General features: G+C 39.2%; 1 protein-coding gene across 1 annotated transcript in view; it reads left to right on the top strand.

Moving 5' to 3' along the window:
* Positions 1 to 19,466, top strand: part of GABRB1 (gamma-aminobutyric acid type A receptor subunit beta1) — a 446,588-nt gene that overhangs the window by 366,838 nt on the left and 60,284 nt on the right. The gene's annotated exons all lie outside the window — the stretch shown is intronic.

Raw genomic sequence — 19,466 nt, 5'->3', positions numbered from 1 at the left:
GCCAACTCCTATAGATCATAGTAGAAAAGGCATGGGATAAGAATCAGACATCACTGGGTTTCATCCCAGATTTGCTACCTGGACAGGTTGTCAGTATAGCACTCTGTACCATTTGCTTCTTCTGTGAAATATGGACAATAATACTTACCTCATGAGGTTGCTGTAAAGAAGTCTACAACATACAAGTACTCAATAAATGTTAATGCCTTCTTGACATCACAGTGATAATATAGTGCCAGAGTAGCTGCCAGCTGAAATCATAACCAATTATGACTGCAGTGTAAGCTGTTGAACTAGCATACATGTCATCCAGGAAAACAATCACGTTTTTCAATATATTCAGAGTGCGATGAACTCTGATGATGTAAAAAATAACAAATCAACCTTGGGTTTATGGTCATCTCATAGCTTATGAATTGAAACATTTCATGATCCTTGTCAGTGTAGAGAGTTAACTTCCCTACGATTTGAGAGAAAAAAGAGATCATTTCTCCTGTACTAGTTTTTAGTAAAAAGATGCCCAACTAAGAGGCTTTCACAGAGAATTCCTTCAATAATGATGTGCTGAATAAATGAATAGAGTAAAATGGAAGAAGATAAAAGTTCATTTTTGTGTGTTAGGAAATGTATTGAAATTAGAGATTATGATTATTTTTGTAAATTAACAGTTCTCTGGAGGAATTAGTGTTGTGCTGGGCTCTGCAGTCATTTGTTTACTCAATAGATATGTTGCTATGATATTAGGTTCTATGATGGTCAATAAAAGAGTCATGTCTATAGATCACTGCCCTACAGATTTACAGTGCCAGATAGGAAAATCATGAACCAGATAATCATGAGATTATTTCCAAAACTAGTCAAATAAAGTAGTCTCCTCATCTAATCTTCATCTAATTCTTCCATTTTAGGCCAAGAGTGTCTATTGTGTTTCCCCAATAAAACAATATTCAATCCAACCAAACCAAAAGTCAAGATGAATTGTTGATTTTCCCTTTTAACTTCACCATATGTATCATCCTTTTTAAAATATAGTTTTCGTCTAGATTCTGAGCATATGCATACATTCTAATTTGCCTATTGCCTAGCTGTTATATTACATTCACATTTTTTTGGCTCACATGTTTGGAATTGCTTATTTTGGATATTTTGTTTATTTTATTATAGTAGTAAGGGGGAGAAAATATAGATGGTTCAGAGATCTTTTCTGTCATACTTCTCAAACCAGTTTATTTTCAATGTTTTTTATTTAAGCAAAAACTACTAAAAATATAAAAATGTAATAAGGAATTCCATCAAAGCTCCTCCCACTTAAGTATTTTTTTCCAATAGTGATGAAGGTGAAACTACATTTCAGGAGGTTTCATGTTAAGTGACTCCTTTGATATATCCATCACAGGAACATAACATACTTATTACTAACTTATTTTAAGGTGACTCAAGATCAGTCTTCAAGTTAATGCTTTTGTAAGCCTTGCTGATATAAATGCCTTGAATTTGTCTTCTAATATGTAAAAGAATATTCCCTTTCCTGCCTTTATTGTCAGTAAAAATAAAACTCTGTCTGCACTACTCTCATCTTAGGATCTCTGTTCAGATCATCCTAAAGGGTTTCTTGTCTATCTTTTGCATGGGAGCTTCTGTTTTCTGAGTTCCACAGCATCTTCTTCCTTAATTTACGTCTTAGTGGAGCCTTCTCCTGTAGCTTCCTGTGAGTAGCTGAGGGAAGATAAATGTTTTGAGATCTTGCATATCTAGCAATGCCTTTATTCACTCTTGACAATTGAATTTTTATGTATATATACTCCTGTGTAAGAAAACAATTTCCCTTGGGTTTTCTAAGGCAATATTTCAGTGTCTTCTAGCTTTGGATATTGCTCCTGAGACAGTCAATGCTGTTCTGATGTTTGAATTTGTAACATATGAATAGTTTCTACCTTTGTGACATTTTGGAATAGTCTCTGCTTCCTAAGATTCTAAATTTGATAATGGTAAACCTTACTGTGACCCTTTTTTATCATGTTAAGTATCAGTTTGGACGTCCAGTGTTGACACACTTAAAATGTTATATGCTTGGAATCATAAGTATTTCAGTCCTTTGGGGTGCTTTAACAAAATACCATAGACTGGATGGCTTACAAACAGAAATTTATTTCTGACATTCTGGAGAGACTGGGAAGTCCAAGATCATGATGCCGGCTAACTTGGTATCTAGTGAGGGTCTGCTTCCTGGTTCAGGTGGCCATCTTCTCTCTGTGTCCTCACATGGTGGTAGGGTCAAGGGAGACCTTTGGAGAATCTTCTGTAAGGGCACTAATGCCATTCATGAGAACTCTGCTTTCATGGACTAATCACCTCCCCCAAGCTCCACCTTTTCCTACCATCACATTGGGCATTAGAATTTCAACATATGAATTTTGCAGGCACACAATCATTGAGCCTGTAGCTATATAGCATGTAGCCTTTCCAAATTTGCTTCTTTCTCTTAGCGATATTGGCTTGACAGCTCATCTCTTTTTAGCACTGAATAATATTCCATTTATAAACATACCACTGTTTATCTATTTACCTACTGAAGGACATCTTGGCTTCTTCCATGTTTTGCAATTACAAATAGAGTTGCTATAAACATATATGTGCAGGGTTTGTGTGGATGTAAGTTTTTAGCCCATTTTGGCAAATACTGAGAAGTGCAATTGCTGGATAGTATGTTTGGTTTTGTAAGAAAATACCAAACTGTCTCCCAAAGTGGCTGTACCATTTTGCCCACTAGCAATGAATACAAGTTCCTTTGCTCCGTATCCTCACCAGCATTTGGTGTTGTCACTATTTTGGATTTTAGCCATATTAGTAGGTGCAGTAGTATCTCACTGATGTTTAAATTCATAGTTTTCTAATAACATATGATGTTGAGCATCTTTTCATACAGGGCTTCCCTGGTGACTCAGATAGTAAAGAATTTGCCTGCAATGTAGATGACCCGGGTTTGATCCCTGGGTCGGGAAGACCCCTGGAGAAGGGAATAGCTACCCACTCCAGTATTCTTGCCTGGAGAATTCCATGAACAGAGGAATCTGGTGGGCTATAGCCCATGGGGTCACAAAGAGTCAGACACAACTGAGTATGAGTGAGACTCCTTATCTTTTCATACATCTATATGCCATCTGTGTTTCTTCTTTGGTGAAGTCTTTGAGATCTTTTGCTCATTTTTTAATTGAGTTGTCTGTTTTCTCAGCATTGAGCTTTAAGAGTTCTTTATGTGGAGAAGGTAATGGCACCCCACTCCAGTCCTCTTGCCTGGAAAATCCCATGGACGGAGGAGCCTGGTAGGCTGCAGTCCATGGGGTCGCTAGGAGTCAGACATGACTGAGCAACTTCACTTTCACTTTTCACTTTCATGTATTGGAGAAGGAAATGGCAACCCACTCCAGTGTTCTTGCCTGGAGAATCCCAGGGATGGGAGAACCTGGTGGGCTGCCATCAATGGGGTCGCACAGAGTCGGACATGACTGAAGTGACTTAGCAGCAGCAGCAGCAGCAGTTTTTTATGCATTTTAGACCACTCCTTTATCAGTAATGTTGTGCACCACTTTATTTTCAAATTTTTTAAATAGTAATGCATTTACATAGCTAAAATGTAAAAATGAAATTAAAAGGTAAATATTGGGAAGTCCCACTGCTCCCACTCCTTCCAAATTCATCCTCTTCCTTCACCATTTTTATTTGTTTCTGATTTATCCTTCTCAGGTCTCTTTATATTGTGCTGTGCTATGCTGATTTACTCAGTTGTGTCCGACTCTTTGTGACCCCAAGGACTGTAGCCTCCCAGACTCCTCTGTCCATGGGGATTCTCCAGGCAAGAATAGTGGAGTGGGTTGCCATGCCCTCCTCCAGGGGATCTTCCCAACCCAGGGATCAAACCCAGGTCCCCCACACTGCAGGTGGATTCCTTACCATCTGAACCACCAGGGAAGCCCTCTCTTTATACAAGTACAAGCAAATACAAATATACAGTTTACTTTTCCCATTTCTTAACAAAAGTGGCATTTCACATACATTATTTTGAACCTTGATTTTTCACTTAACACTGTATCATGGGCATCTTTCCATATCTTATCATAGAGCTCTTCCCTATTTTTTAACAGCTGTATAATGTTCCATTGTGGGGATATACCACAGTTCAGAAATTCCTTGTTGCTGGACACTTATCACCCTGACTTTTAAAAGTACCTGGTGCTCTCTTACAAATTTATGAGATTGTAAGGCTCTATAATGAAAAGTGGGTGCTTCTTAACTTTCTTCCGTTGCCACCTTAGGTTCTGGTTTCTTCCATTATAGGACACTTTCCACTTAACTCTCTGCTTTATAGCTTCCAGAATTTATTTTGTTTACCACTCAGTAGCATAGCACTATCATCTTCAAACTGAAGGAACAATTCCTTGATTGTCTAGACTCTGTAAGTAAGTCCTCTCTTACCTTGTATACTTCTATTGTACCTTTCCAGACTTTAGGCACACCCTTTCAGAATAAAGACACTCAGTTTTCACAAATGAAAATAATCTTGGAAAGAGCTAGAAGGTATAAAATGGGGCATAAAATTGTTTCCTTTTTCAGACCTCCCCCCCCCAAAAAAACCCCAACAAAACAGAGAAACAGTATGGTCTAAAGACCTCCTGGAATCATTTAATAAGGCAATGGATTTCTATGTTTTTTTCTCCCTTCTATGGCGGTAACTATTACAAAAGCATTTCTGTGCCTGGCCTTCAATTTGGTAGGCCTGATGACTGTTTTCCTAATTTATAGGCACCGTTAGCACCATCAGTCCTGGTACATCAAGGGCCCTGAAGGATCAGCAATTCTCCTGCTGTACACTTCAACTGATATAGTCATTTGTTTCATCAACTGTATGAGTCACAAGATGGACCTCTCTTGTAAGGCTGTAAAGCAGTGATTGAGATTTGTGCCCTTCACTCAGAGAAAACCCAGAACTATTCCACTTTCTATTTATGTAACCTTCAGCAAGCTATTCAACCCTTCTAAACCTGTGTTTCCTCATCTATAAAATAACGTGCACTTCATAGGTTTGTTGTGAAGATTAATCGCATATAAAACAGCTAGTACAGAGCCAGGCAATTCTCCAACACCAGCCAATGTCCTACAACTCAATTCTGACACTATTTCCCTGGAGATACTGCAGATCCCACAGATGAGGAGCTCTTCAACACCAGTCCTTTCGTGTTTTTTTAGAGGCTTCATTACCTAGGCATGACTGATCAAATCATAGGCATTCGTGATTGATTCAACTTCCACCTCTTCTCTTCTCCCCAGAGGTGGAAGAATGGGACTGTCTGAAATCTCCAACCCACTAATCTCACGGTTGGGCTTCCCTGCTGGCTCAGACGGTACAGAATCTGCCTACAATACAAGAGACTCGCTCACATTCAATCCCTGGGTTGGGAAGACCCCCTGGAGGAGGGCATGGCAACTCACTCCAGTATTCTGGCCTGGAGAATTCCCTGGACAGAGGAGCCTGGTGGGCTACAGTCCATGGCGTCACAAAGAGTCAGACACGACTGAGCGACTAACACTTTCACCTTTCAGTCTCATGGTTGGCTTCACTGGCAACCAGTCTCCATCCATAGGTGCTTTCCAAAAGACAGTATGTTAAAAAGAACCCAGCTTGAGAACTGTCTTTTGTAAATAATAAGATGCTCATTTCACCTTTAGGGTTTCAAGAACTGAGGACTAAACACTAATTATTATAATAAAAGATGCTCCCATGGCTCTTATCACTCAGGAAATTCCATGGCTTTGGGGAAGTAGGAGCCAGATGTGAACCATGAACCATGACAAAAAAATATATGAAATATATTTTGGTCATTTGAATGATCAAATATGCATTTCTTATAAATAACATTATTGTCATTTGTTTTCCCGACTGGTCTAAAAACTCTGTGAATAAAGAGATACTGTCTGTATTCCTCCTTTTGTCTCCCAGGTGCCAAGCAAAGTGCCTGGTTCATATAAGAAATTGACAAATACTCATTAAATGACTCTTTCAGTAAAGGAATGAGTAAATAGATATATCTTGTTCACATTAATTCTCAGGATACAAAAAAAATTTTTTTCAAGAAAACTATGGAGTGCATGTATATATTTAAGAAACTCAGCTTGTTATTATAGGAAGATCTGCTATTCCCCCAAATTTGGTCTGCAAACACTCTTCCAAGGAGTAAATTTTAAGGAAATATTTCTTGACTGACCATGGCCTAACAGTTATCCACTTAGTCTTGTGCACCATGTCCTCTCTAGCTGCATTTATGCGTAAGACAAATGGGAAAATGCTGTGTTTAGTAGTTGGAAAGTATCTGTCATAGGTAAGATGACCTTTGTGCCGGTTTGACTTGGTAGGGGAGACTGGGTCATAAACCTTAATAAAAATGCCTTGGGAGATGTTGATCTAAATGTTGATCATTTATTTTTTAAATGGGATTTTTAACCAGAAAGATTCCATCATGTAATGTTCAATAATAATGCCATCCAGAAAAAAAAGAAACCACTCAAAATAATCGACATTTATTTGACCTTATCTTGTGGGTAAAAATCTGATAAAATCAGATTTAAAATATTGTTTCATTGGCCTTTTTGATACCCCTGAAGGCTGAAAATCATTACAACAGGTCTTGTTTTTGCCCAGTTCCACACTTCATGATTATGTCTGATTCTCACAAACATGCTTCAAGATCAGCAATTTACTGTTATTCCTGTTTTACAAATAGAGAAACGGAGACCCAAGGTTTAAAACCTTGCCACTAACAATTATAACACTAAACAGAAAGGCAGGATACAAAGCCTGTTCTTTCTGACTCCAAAACTCATGTTTTTCAATACTTTCTCTCTTTCAATGGGGTGTTTTTCCCTAGAAATTATAACAAAATATCTTCATAGGCCATAAAATAATGTTAGACTCCTTTGTGTCACCATTATCACAACAAATTTCCTAAACCAAGTCAACACATACAAAAAAGATATGTTTAGGAGTAAGAGTTTGGGAGTTGTCATAGGTGGTAGTCGGAGAAGGCAATGGCACCCCACTCCAGTCTTGCCTGGAAAATCCCATGGACGGAGGAGCCTGGTAGACTGCAGTCCATGGGGTCGCTAGGAGTCGGACACGACTGTGTAACTTTCAAGTAGACAACCTGAGCAACTTCACTTTCACTTTTCACTTTCATGCATTGGAGAAGGAAATGGCAAGCCACTCCAGTATTCTTGCCTGGAGAATCCCAGGGACGGGGGAGCCTGGTGGGCTGCCGTCTCTGGGGTCACACAGAGTCAGACACGACTGAAGCGACTTAGCAGCAGCAGCAGCAGCAGCATAGGTGGTAGTGGTTATAGAAGGAAACAGGATTAGAAAGCATTGTAAAGAAACAGAAGAGTTTCCGTGATTACAGGTCACCTGATTGTAGTGTCCATTCATATGTGGTGAATACTGGTCACTTTTTGAATATCCAGCATTCCTATGTCTTATGTATCCCTGACTCCGGTGTATCAAATAGAGCTTGTCTCTCACTATCAAAACAGGAAACACCAGATACCTTCCCAGGACTCCTTGCATCTGGGCATGAGACAGACATAGGTTCCACCATTCATTCACTCATGCTTATGGCAACCATCAAATCAAAAGTTAGTGATGTAAAGAAGAAAGGAGCACAGAGAAATCCATCATGAAAAGACTAGCACCATAACACAGCTGATGGAGTGGTTCTGGTCTCCAGGCTCGGTGCTGTTGACTGTAGGATTGATGTTGGGGTAGAAGAAGCAGTGGGGCCTCAGAAAGTCAGTTCTACAGCATCGATTTTGGCAATGGTTTCTAGCTTTATGACCTCAGAGTCTGGATCCCTGATACTCTCAGGGAACCTGTGAGGTTCCCATCATTCTTTCATTAAATTGCCTTTTATTTAACTTAGTTCCTACTGTCTAAGAATCCTGACTGGGGAAAAAAATGTATAAATAATAATAATAATGACAGTAACTAGCATATCTTGAGAACTTATAATTTAATATTGCTAAATGCTTTAAAAAACATTTTACTCCTTAAATTCTCACTGCAACCCAGTAATTTCTATATTACAAACAAAGAAATTAAGAGATTAAGTGGCTTGATCCAAGACATCTTGCTGGAAAGTGGCAGAGTCAAGATTTGAACCTGCCATCTCTATCTATCCCTGGGTCAGGAAGATCCCCTGGAGAAGGAAAATGGCAAAGCACTCCAGTATTCCTGCCTGGAGAATTCCAATCCACGGGGTTGCAAAAGTGTCAGACACGACTGGGCAACTAAACATCAATTTTAGCTCCAAAACCTAGTCAGTTCAGTTCAGTCACTCAGTCATGTCTGACTCTTTGCGACCCTATGAACCACAGCACACCAGGCGTCCCTGTTCATCACCAACTCCCTGAGTTCACCCAAACCCATGTCCGTCGAGTCAGTGATTCCATCCAACCATCTCATCCTCTGTTGTCCTCTTTTCTTCCTGCCCTCATTCTTTCCCAGCATCAGGATCTTTTCAAATGAGTCAGCTCTTCACATCAGTTGGCCAAAGTATTGGAGTTTCAGCTTCAACATCAGTTCTTCCAATGAACACCCTGGACTGATCTCCTTTAGGATAGACTGTTTGAATCTCCTGCAGTCCACGGGACTCTCAAGAGTCTTCTCCAAAACCACAGTTCAAAAGCATCAATTCTTCGGCACTCAGCTTTCTTTATAGTCCAACTGTCACATCCATACATGACCACTGGAAAAACCATGAACCTTTATTGGCAAAGTAATGTCTCTGCTTTTGAATATGCTGTCTAGGTTGGTCATAACTTTCCTTCCAAGGAGTATGTGTCTTTTAATTTCATGGCTGCAATCACCATCTGCAGTGATTTTGGACCCCAGAAAAATAAAGTCAGCCACTGTTTCCACTGTTTCACATCTATTTGCCGTGAAATGATGGGACCAGATACCATGATTTTAGTTTTCTGAATGTTGAGCTTTAAACCAACTTTTTCACTCTCCTCTTTCACTTTCATCAAGAGTCTCTTTAGTTCTTCTTCACTTTCTGCCATAAGGGTGGTGTCATCTGCATATCTGAGGTTATTAATATTTCTCCCCAGCAATCTTGATTCCAGCTTGTGCTTCTTCCAGCCCAGCGTTTCTCATGATGTACTCTGCATAGAAGTTAAATAAGCAGGGTGACAATATACAGCCTTCACGTACTCCTTTTCCTGTTTGGAACCAGGCTGTTGTTCCATGTTCAGTTCTAACTGTTGCTTCCTGACCTGCATACAAGTTTTTCAAGAGGCAGGTCAGGTGGTCTGGTATTCCCATCTCTTTCAGAATTTTCCACAGTTTATTGTGATCCACACAGTCAAAGGCTTTGGCATAGTCAAGAAAGCAGAAATAGATGTTTTTCTGGAATTCTCTTGCTTTTTCCATGATCCAGTGGATGTTGGCAATTTGATCTCTGGTTCCCCTGCCTTTTCTAAAGCCATCTTGAACTTCTGGAAGTTTACAGTTCACTTATTGCTGAAGCCTGGCTTGGAGAATTTTGAGCGTTACTTTACTAGCGTGTGAGATGAGTGCAATTGTGCAGTAATTTGATCATTCTCTGGCATTGCCTTTCTTTGGGATTGGAATGAAAACTGACCTTTTCCAGTCCTGTGGCCACTGCTGAGTTTTCCAAATTTTCTGGCATATTGAGTGCAGCACTTTCACAGTGTCATCTTTCAGGATTTGAAATAGCTCATCTGGAATTCCATCACCTCCTCTAGCTTTGTTTGTAGTGATGCTTCCTAAGGCCCACTTGAGTTCACATTCCAGGATGTCTGGCTCTAGGTGAGTGATCACACCATCGTGATTATCTGGCTCATGAAGATATTTTTTGTACAGTTCTTCTATGTATTCTTGCTACCTCTTCTTAATAGCTTCTGCTTCTGTTAGTCAGCCACTGAACTTAAATATATAATTTAGGAGTAGTTTGTACTGTATGTTTTTTTAGAATATAGACATCCAAAGGTAGTTGTTCAGAGGTTTTCCAAAGACAACAAACTGGATGTGTACATATATAAAAGAACTGGCTTATGAAATTTTGAGGGCTATCAAGTGAGAAATCTGCCAGACAGACCAACAAGGCCAAGGCCCCAGGGGAGGATTCATATTGCAGCTCAAGTCCAGAGGTGGTTTGGAGCAGAAGTCCCTCTGTAGGTGTCTATATCCAAATCTCTGCTTCTTAGAAGGACATCAGTCCTATTGGATTAGGATCCACTTTAATGACTTCATTTTAACTTAGTTACCTCTGTAAAGACCCCTGTCTCCCAAATTCAATCACATTCTGAGATACTCAGGGATAGCACTGTAAGATATGAATTTTAGAGGGGACATAATTCAGCCCCTAGCAGTAGTAATTTCAACACAACATTTTAGAAAGTGTATGTATGTACATGTAGTCTCAGGGACTTTCTAAATTTGCATGACACATCTTTAGAGTATTTGAGGCCCTCTTCAATTTTTAAAATACCAGTCCTGCCCATAGCCAACATCAAAATGGTAACCATAATATTATCAGTAACCAAAGTCTCTTATGTCTTAGCTTGAAGATGATGATACCCAGCTACAAGGGAATTTTAGGTTGTGTTTCCCACCAGAAGTACAAAAACTGGTTGCACTAGTTTTTAAGTACTAGTTTCCCAGTACTTAAACTCATCAGAAGAATCAAATGAAATAAACTGCCCCATGGTAAAGTGACACAGCTCCTAAAAATATTCTTCTCCTTCAAGGACTGATGGCTTTTGGCTGTACTCAGTTTTTGCAAAGATTTCAAACCTCGAGGGGGCCAGACAGCACTGTGAGGTCTGCAGTGTGCCTCTTGGCAATGAACATCATAATGGGAACACTTGTCATTTTTTTTCACCTGGAGATTGGTTATTCAATGGTTGAAAGTGAAAGTGAGTGCTTGGAAAAGCCATCTTAACTCCTCCATCAGTTATTTAACAGCAGTCACACCCTCTTGCATTGTAGAACTCTTTGTCCTTCTTAAAGGACTTGTACATGGTTTAGTTCACTTCATCTAAATGGTCCTTGATTGGCCTAAAGTTTAAATCAGCTTCCCAATGTGCCTAGCAATCTTAGAGAGCACTTTATGAGCTTAAAAAAACATGACCCAAAGTGGAGAAATTGCTCTGAAAGCATTCTATAAAATCAAGGCACCTTTATTCTACACATTCGTAAACAGTGAAGCTAACTAAGGTAAATCCTTAAAGGAACTGTGGGGATTATCCAAAGATTCTCAATCCTTTACAGATTACTTTGTTTTCAACACCATTTTCTATAGGGCTAAGCTCTTAAATCCAATATTACCTTATTAAAAACTTCAGACAAAAACATGCCTCCATTATCATTCTGTCTTTCTCTTAAGAGTCAAACCTACATATTCCCTTTAAAGAAAAACTGAAGGTAATTTGTTGTCAAAAGATCCTGAACTAAAAATACGTGTCACAATTAGACAGGGCCTGAATAGTTCTCCCTACACAGAGCAGATGGTAATCTCTTTTTAAAAGAAAACGGTGATCTGTGTTTCTGACTGTGTGCCTTCTGCATCAGGCGTGAAGTAAAAATGAATTTCTATTTTGTTTCACTCTGGGAGCCTATTACATTGACCAACATGGGTGGTGGGGAGGGAGGGAATCACCTAATTTGTTCAAATATAATCATACAGTAACAACAAAAGCATTGGCTGCTTTGACTCTCTGCAGGAAAGCTTTTTAAAAAAATGAACAGACACAGAATAATCTTGAGAATGCTCTTGTTATTCTGCCGGTAATGTCTGTAGTTAAGGAGACATCTGTGATGGGGGATAAAGAAGATCATTTTCTTTTCTGAAGTACAAAGTGTGGAGTAAAAATATCATTTTGAGGATTTAAAACATAAGAAATAACCTGATTTTTTACCTATATGTTTTTTAAATGATTGATTGTAGGAGTACTGCGATTCAGAGTTGATTTTTTTCCATTTATATGGTGTTAGAAAGTAAAAAATGAAACTCGATCTCCTAAAATATGTAAGGAAAGAGCTAGGTTCATATAAGAATGTGGAATTAGCACACTGCCTGTGCTAATACACTATAATGATATATGATGTTAGTATAATATGGTGGTGGTTTGGTTGCTAAGTCATGTGTGACTCTTTGCAACCCCAGGGACTATACCCCACCAGGTTCCTCAGTCCATGGGATTTTCCAGGGAAGAATACTGCAAGGGGTTGTCATTTCCTTCTCCAGGGGATCTTCCCCACTCAGGGATTGAACCTGGATCTCCTGCATTGCAGGCAGATTCTTTACCAACTGAACAAGCCCATAACATAATGACAATAAGATAATGATAATATAATGTGTCTCTAATCCTGGTTCTAAATTAGGGTGTGCAGCCATATTTCTATTGAGGCAGGAGTGCAGATATAACCTTGCTTCAAAGATATTTTCTGCCTGTGTTTTTATTATACAGTTCTATGGAGCAAACCATAATGCCTTTACCGTTAGTCCTACAAATAGCATCTCTCGCATTTTTTCATTTTTATTGGAATCTAGTTGCTTTACAGTGTTGTGTTAGATTCTGCTATACAGCAAAGTGAATCAGTTATATGTATACATATATCCCTCTTTTTTAGATTTCCTTCCCACTTAGGTCACCACAGAGCATTGAGTAAAGTTTCCTGTGCTACACAGAAGGGTCTCCTTATTTATCTATGCTATACATAGTACTATTGTGGGGAGAGAGCGAATTAGCCAAGATGGTGTGTTCAGGCTCTCTTGCCCCACGTTTTGTAAATGTTGACCATGTAACAGCTGAGATCACTGATAGCACTGCACATGCCCATCACTAGATACTCACTTGGTCATGGGTTACTTAGTGCAGTATGCATATGGGAGTTCCACCTAGAAAGCACTGGCACCGCTGCTGCATCACGGTTGTGTCCATTGGCTCAGCCATGAGAGGAGAGAATACTGCTATGGCTGCTGTGCCAGCCAGGAGAGAATAAATGTGTCTGCAGTTCCTATGGCTCTTTGTGTCTTCTTCCAACCCCTTAGTTCGCGCATTGCCTACTCTGGATTCAACAAACAGTGTGCAAAGTGTGAACAGCAAGACAGTTGGCATCATGAACAGGATAAGCAATACAAGCGTATATATGTCAATTCCAACGTCCCAATTCATCCCTCCCCTTACCCTCCCTGGTATCCATAAGTTTGTTCTCTGTATCTGTGTCTCTATTTCTGCTTTGCAAATATGTTCATCTGTACCATTTTTCTAGATTTCACATGTAAGTGATATTATATGATATTTGTTTTTCTCTTTCTGACTTACTTCACTCTGTATGACAGTCTCTAGGTCTATCCGCATCTATGCAAATGGCACTATTCTGTTCCTTTTTGGGACTGAGTAATATCCCATTGAATGTATGTATCACATCTTCTTTATCATTCTTCTGTTGATGGACATTTAAGTTGCTTCCATGTCCTGGCTATTGTAAATACTGCTTCAGTGAACACAGAGATGCATCTATTTATTTACGTTATGCTCTTCACCCAGTATATGCCTAGGCATGGGATTGCCGGGTCATATGGGAGCTCTGTTTTTTAACTTTTTGCGAAACCTCCATACTGTTCTCCATAGAGGCTGTATCAATTTACATTCCTGCCAACAGTGTAGAGGATTCCCTTTTCTGCATACCCTCTCCAGCATTAATTGTTTGTAGATTTTTTGATGATAGCCATTCTGACCAGTGTAAGGTGACAGTTATCACATTGAAGTGTTGATTTGCATTTCTCTACTAATTAGTGATGCTGAGCATTGTTGTTCGTCTATATGTCTTCTTTAGAGAAATGTCTATTTAGATTCTCTCTCCATTTTTTTAATTGGGCTGTTTTCTGTTTTTTGTTTGGTTTTTTTTTTTTTCTCCTTTTATATAGAGCTTCATGAGCTGTTTGTATATTTTGGAGATTAACCCCTTGTCAGTTGCTTTATTTGTAAATATTTTATATCATTCTGAGGGTTGTCTTTTTGTTTTGCTTATGGTTTCCTTTGCTGTGCAAAAGATTTTAAGTTTAATTAGATCTCACTTGCTTATTTTTTTGTAATTTTTATTATTCTAGGAGGTGGACCAAAAAAGATCTTGCTGCGATCTATGCCCAGGAGTGTTCTGCCTATGTTTTCCTCTAAGTTTTCATGCCCAGTCTTACGTTTAGGTCTTAGATCCATTTTGAGTTTATTTTTGTGTATGGTATTAAGAAGTATTCTAATTTTATTCTTTTACATGTAGCTGTCCAGTTTCCCGCACTACTTATTGAAAAGACTGTCTTTTCTCCATTGTATATTCTTGCCCCTTTTGTCATAGATTAGTTGACCATAGGTGTGTGGCTTTCTATCCTATTCCATTGGTCTATATTTCTGTTTTTGTGCCAGTACCATACTGTCTTGATTACTGTAGCTTTGTAGTATAGTCTGAAGTCAGGCAACCTGATTATTCCAGCTCCATTTGTCTTTCTCAAGATGGCTTTGGCTATTTGGGCTTTTTGTGTTGTCATACAGCTTGTAAAATTTTTTGTTCTAGTTTTGTGAAGCATCTCTCCAATTTTAATATAAAATATCTATTATTACAATAGGGAATCAAATGTATTTCCTTAGAATCTGAATCTGAATTATCAAAACTATTCATCAAATACTATACATGTTATTACATACAAAGTATAATAGAGCTTTGAGCCAAGAATTCATGCATTAAAACCCAAAAGTCATTTTCACATGAAGCACCCTAGCAATTCAAGCTGTGCTGATATCGGTTCAGTTCAGTTCAGTCACTCAGTCATGTCTAACTCTCTGCAACCCCATGGAATGCAGCACATCAGGTTTCCCTGTCCATCATCAACTCCCGGAGTTTACTCAAACTCATGTCCATTGAGTCAGTGATGCCAACCAACTATCTCATCCTCTGTCATCCCTTCTCCTCCTGCCTTCAATCTTTCCCAGCAAAAGGGTCTTTTCAAATGAGTCAGTTCTTTGCATCAGGTGGCCAAAGTATTGGAGCTTCAGCTTCAACATCAGTCCTTCCAATGAATATTCAGGACTGATTTCCTTTAGGATGGACTGGTTGGCTCTCCTTGCAGTCCAAGGGACTCCCAAGAGTCTTCTCCAACACCACAGTTCAAAAGCATCAATTCTTTGGCACTCAGCTTTCTTTATAGTCCAACTCTCATATCCATACATGACTACTGGAGAAACCATAGCTCTGACTAGATGGACCTTTGTAGACAAAGCAGTGTCTCTGCTTTTTAATATGCTGTCTAGGTTGGTCATCACTTTTCTTCCAAGGAGCAAGCATCTTTTAATTTCATGACTGCAGTCACCATCTGCAGTGATTTTGGAGCCCCTCAAAAAACAACATCTCTCACTGTTTCCATTGCTTCCCCATCTATTTGCCATGAAGTGATGGGACCAGATGCCATGATATTAGTTTTCTGAATGTTGCATTTTAAGCTGACTTTTTCACTCTCCTTTTACTTTCATCAAGAGGCTCTTTAGTTCTTTGCTTTCTGCCATAAGGGTGCTGACATAGGAAATATCAGCTGATATACGAAATAATAAAACAACTAACTTTTATTAAGTACTTGTAATGCATCAGGCACTATTTTAAATGCTTTATGCCTGTTAATGTATTTACTTCTCACAACAACCATTTGAGAATAAATATTGTTTCTGGGCTTCCCAGGTGGCTCAGTGTTCAAGAATCCACCTGCAATGCAGGAGATGTGGGGTGGTTCCTAGGTCAGTAAGATCCCCAGGAGAAGGAAATGGCAACCCACTCTAGTATTCTTGCCTGGACAATCCCATGGATCAAGGAGCCTGAAGGTCTACAGTCCAGAGGGTCACAAAGAGTAGGACAAAACTAAGCAACTGAGCACCCACTCATTATTATCTCTATTTTATAAATGAGAAAATAAAATCATAGAAATATTAAGTAACTTGACAAAAGTCAAACAACTGGTGAATACAGGAGCCAGAATTCAAACCTAGTTAATTTAGTTCCAGAACCCAGGCCAGTAACCATTGCCCAGTGCAGACAATGTGAGAAGCTAGTGGCAGCAGGTAAACATGATACATTTCATGACTCATCATGTCTGCAAGATTAAAATAAAACAAGGATATTAAGAGAACTCCAATGATTTTGGGGAGAGGAGGGCTTAATAGCCAAAGAAACTTCTCCTGGGGACTTAATGAAAATTTGCCTATGAAAATATCTTATGGCTTGATAGTAACCTAGCCAAAGGGACCCATAAAAATATTCCAGATTGAGAAATACACACCAGCATGTGCAAAGGACCCGTGGCAAGAAGAAACGTGGATGTTTGAGGAGCAGAAACTGAAGCCAGAGTGGCTGGAGGCAGAGTGAGGAGATCCCTAGGAAGAAGAGGCTGGAAAAAGGGAAAGCATTTCACTCAGGGATTTGGGAGCTATGTTAATGGCCTTGATCTGTGTCCTGAGAGAAGTAGGAAACCACTGAGAGAATTTAAGCAGAGGGCTAATGTGAACAGATGTGCATTTGAAATCAGTCATCTGGCTGCCACCTTGGAAAACAATTTGGAGAAGTCTAGAGTAGAAGTTGGACTTCCCTCATAGCTCAGTTGGTAAAGAATCTGCCTGCAGTGCAGGAGACCTGGGTTCAATCCCTAGGTCGGGAAGATCCCCTGGAGAAGTAAGTGGCAACCCACTTCAGTATTCTTGTCTGGAGAATCCCACGGACAGAGGAGCCCGGCAGGCTACAATCCATACGGTCACTAGAGTCGGACAGGACTTAGTGACTAAAGAGAGAGAGAAAGAGTAGAAGCAAGTAAACCAGTTTTAAAAATATTGCAGTAGCATTAGCTAAAAATAATAAAAGCAGAGGTATGAATGGGGATGGAGAAAACTGAACTGATTCAAGAGATGTTGCTGTGTTAAAGTCTTTAAATGATGACAAATTAGATATTGGAGATAAGAAGGAAAAGGTCAAAGATGACTCTCAAATTTATGACCAGCGCAACTCTGTGGATGATAGGTTTAGAGGAGGAGGCTAAGAGGTCCTGTTGAAGATACCGAGCTTGAGGTGGCTTTAGTTATCCAATGAAGTCAAGTTCACAGTGATACTATGGGTCTAAAGTTTAGAGGAGAGGTCTAGGCTGTATGTATACATTTGGAGGTTATCCAGGCAAAGAGAATTGTAAGAAACCACTGGCCTGAATACCTCATCCAGGGACAAAATACAAAATAAGTGAGAAGAGAGAAATGCCTAAGACCAGTTCTGGGGAGAAGATAAGTCTACAAAGAATTATAAGACAGAGGTTCCAGATAAGTAGGACCATGACCAGCAGAAATGGCATTGGGGAACTTAAAGAAGTAGAATTTCAAGAAAGAAAACAAAGACAATGGGGTCAAATACTGCTAAGAAATCAAGTAAAAATGAGGACTGAAAAAGTGAATATAGCAAAATGAGGGTAAGGGTCATGGTTGTATTAACATAAACTATTTGGAGGTGATGAGGCTGAAGGTCAGACCAGAGTGGGGTGAATGGAAAGCAAAGCAATGCAGGACAACTGTGGACAACTCTAGAAATTCTGCTGTGAAGCAGAAGAGGGATTAGAGTGGCAGCAGGAGAGAGATAATGGGATACATAGAATGACCACAACCACCAGAGACGGGACCAGAAGAGGCTTTACTGCTGTAGATTGTTTTCTTCTTGAGAATTCTGGAGTGAGGCTTTGGGGAGGGTCATCATTTAATGAACTGAGAGGTCATTAGGGATATTAGTAGCAGAAAAGTAACTTCAGGGCAAGTGCAGGGAAGAAAACCAGTCAATTTATTCTACTGGTTTTCTTCATGTTGCCAAGCTTCTTGCCTTCTTGTGACGACAAAAGCAAATTACAAAATAAAGTAAGAAGAAGAAGAGGAGGAGGAAGAGGAAGGGAGAGGAAGAATTTGGAGAAGAAGGAGAAAGAAAAGAAGAGGAGGAAGGAGGAGAGAGGAGAAAGAGAACTGATAGCATTACAATAAAATGATGAAGGCAGAGAACAAATTTCAGGGGCAAATCAAAGCATGAAATTAAGTCTAAGAATAAAATTAAAAGAATAAAATAAAGGAAAAATTAGCCTAAACAATATAAAGTTCAACAAAGATTAAAGGCTAGAAGGAAAGAAAACCTAAAACCACTAAGATTTTTTAAAAAATCAAAACATGAAAATAAGAGGGAAAAAAGATTAAAAATAAAACCAACATAAACAAAAAACATAAAAGGGCTAGAACCAGTGAGATAAAAAGCTGAAAACATGAAAGTCAGAGAGTTGAAAGATAAAAGCTAGGACAAGTAAATCCAAGTTAAAAGGATTACTTAGAAGTTGAGCATAAAATTCTTTTAAAGACTGTTGAAAAGTTATTTGCTTCTTAGAATAGAAAAAAAAAGAATTTGAGATAGAAAGTGAAGACAAGGGAAAAACAAGAAATCTAAAGAATTCAGCAAAACAAACTAAAATAGAAATAGGAAAAAATTAAGTAATCAACATATACCATGGCAACAAGAAATTCTAAAATAATTTTGAGATGCTGATTTATACCTCAGCATATGTTCCTGATATAATAAGGAAATAAAAGTAATCAGCCAAAAAGAAAGAGATGAACTTTTATAACCACACCTCTGAAAGTTTATTCTTGGTTCCTGTCCATTCCTCCACCTCTCCAGTCTTCATCTGAAAAAAAAAAAAATTACTATTTTTCTTTTTTTTTTCTGGCGGCAACTCCTTTCCTTTATTTCTTCCCCTTATAAAGGGCAATTGGAGTTCAGCAGCATTCCTTTCCCGTCCCCAAGTCCCCATCAGACCAGATACTGCAGCACCAGATCCTGGGCGGCAGGGGCCACAGCAGCTGTTGGTATCCATTAGGTCAGCACTGAATCCACTGGACGAGGGCAGCACCTCTCAGACCATGGGGCAGCTGCACCTGAAGCTTGGGGTGGCCCAGAGGCAGGCTTTCCCGTGAGGACAGAGGCTCAGACAACTGGCTGCATGAGCTGGCTGGATGGAACCCCATGATGACAAATGTCACCTCTGCCTGTAATCTTCAGCTTAGCCTTTACATCTGCTTACAATAAGAAACACAGACTGATGAAGTATGGCTAGCCCTAGTAAAATTGCAGAATATAGAGTCTGTTTTGATTTTTGTTTGTTTATACTTTGAATACCCTCCAGTCCTTTAATCTATTGTTCATTCTTTCATTAATTACCACTTAGCTTGAATTACTTTAATTCTATCATTTCCAGGATAACTTTCACTTTAAAAGAAGGCCCATTGGATAGATATTTTGGACAAGTATCCCTCCTTCTTATCCTGGTTTTTGGTGACTAGCAACACCA

This window comes from Bubalus bubalis, chromosome 7, assembly GCF_019923935.1.
Source record: "Bubalus bubalis isolate 160015118507 breed Murrah chromosome 7, NDDB_SH_1, whole genome shotgun sequence".
NCBI lineage: Eukaryota > Metazoa > Chordata > Mammalia > Artiodactyla > Bovidae > Bubalus > Bubalus bubalis.
The sequence above is the reverse complement of the archived record's forward strand: the minus strand, read 5'-3'. Positions and strand labels throughout refer to the sequence as shown.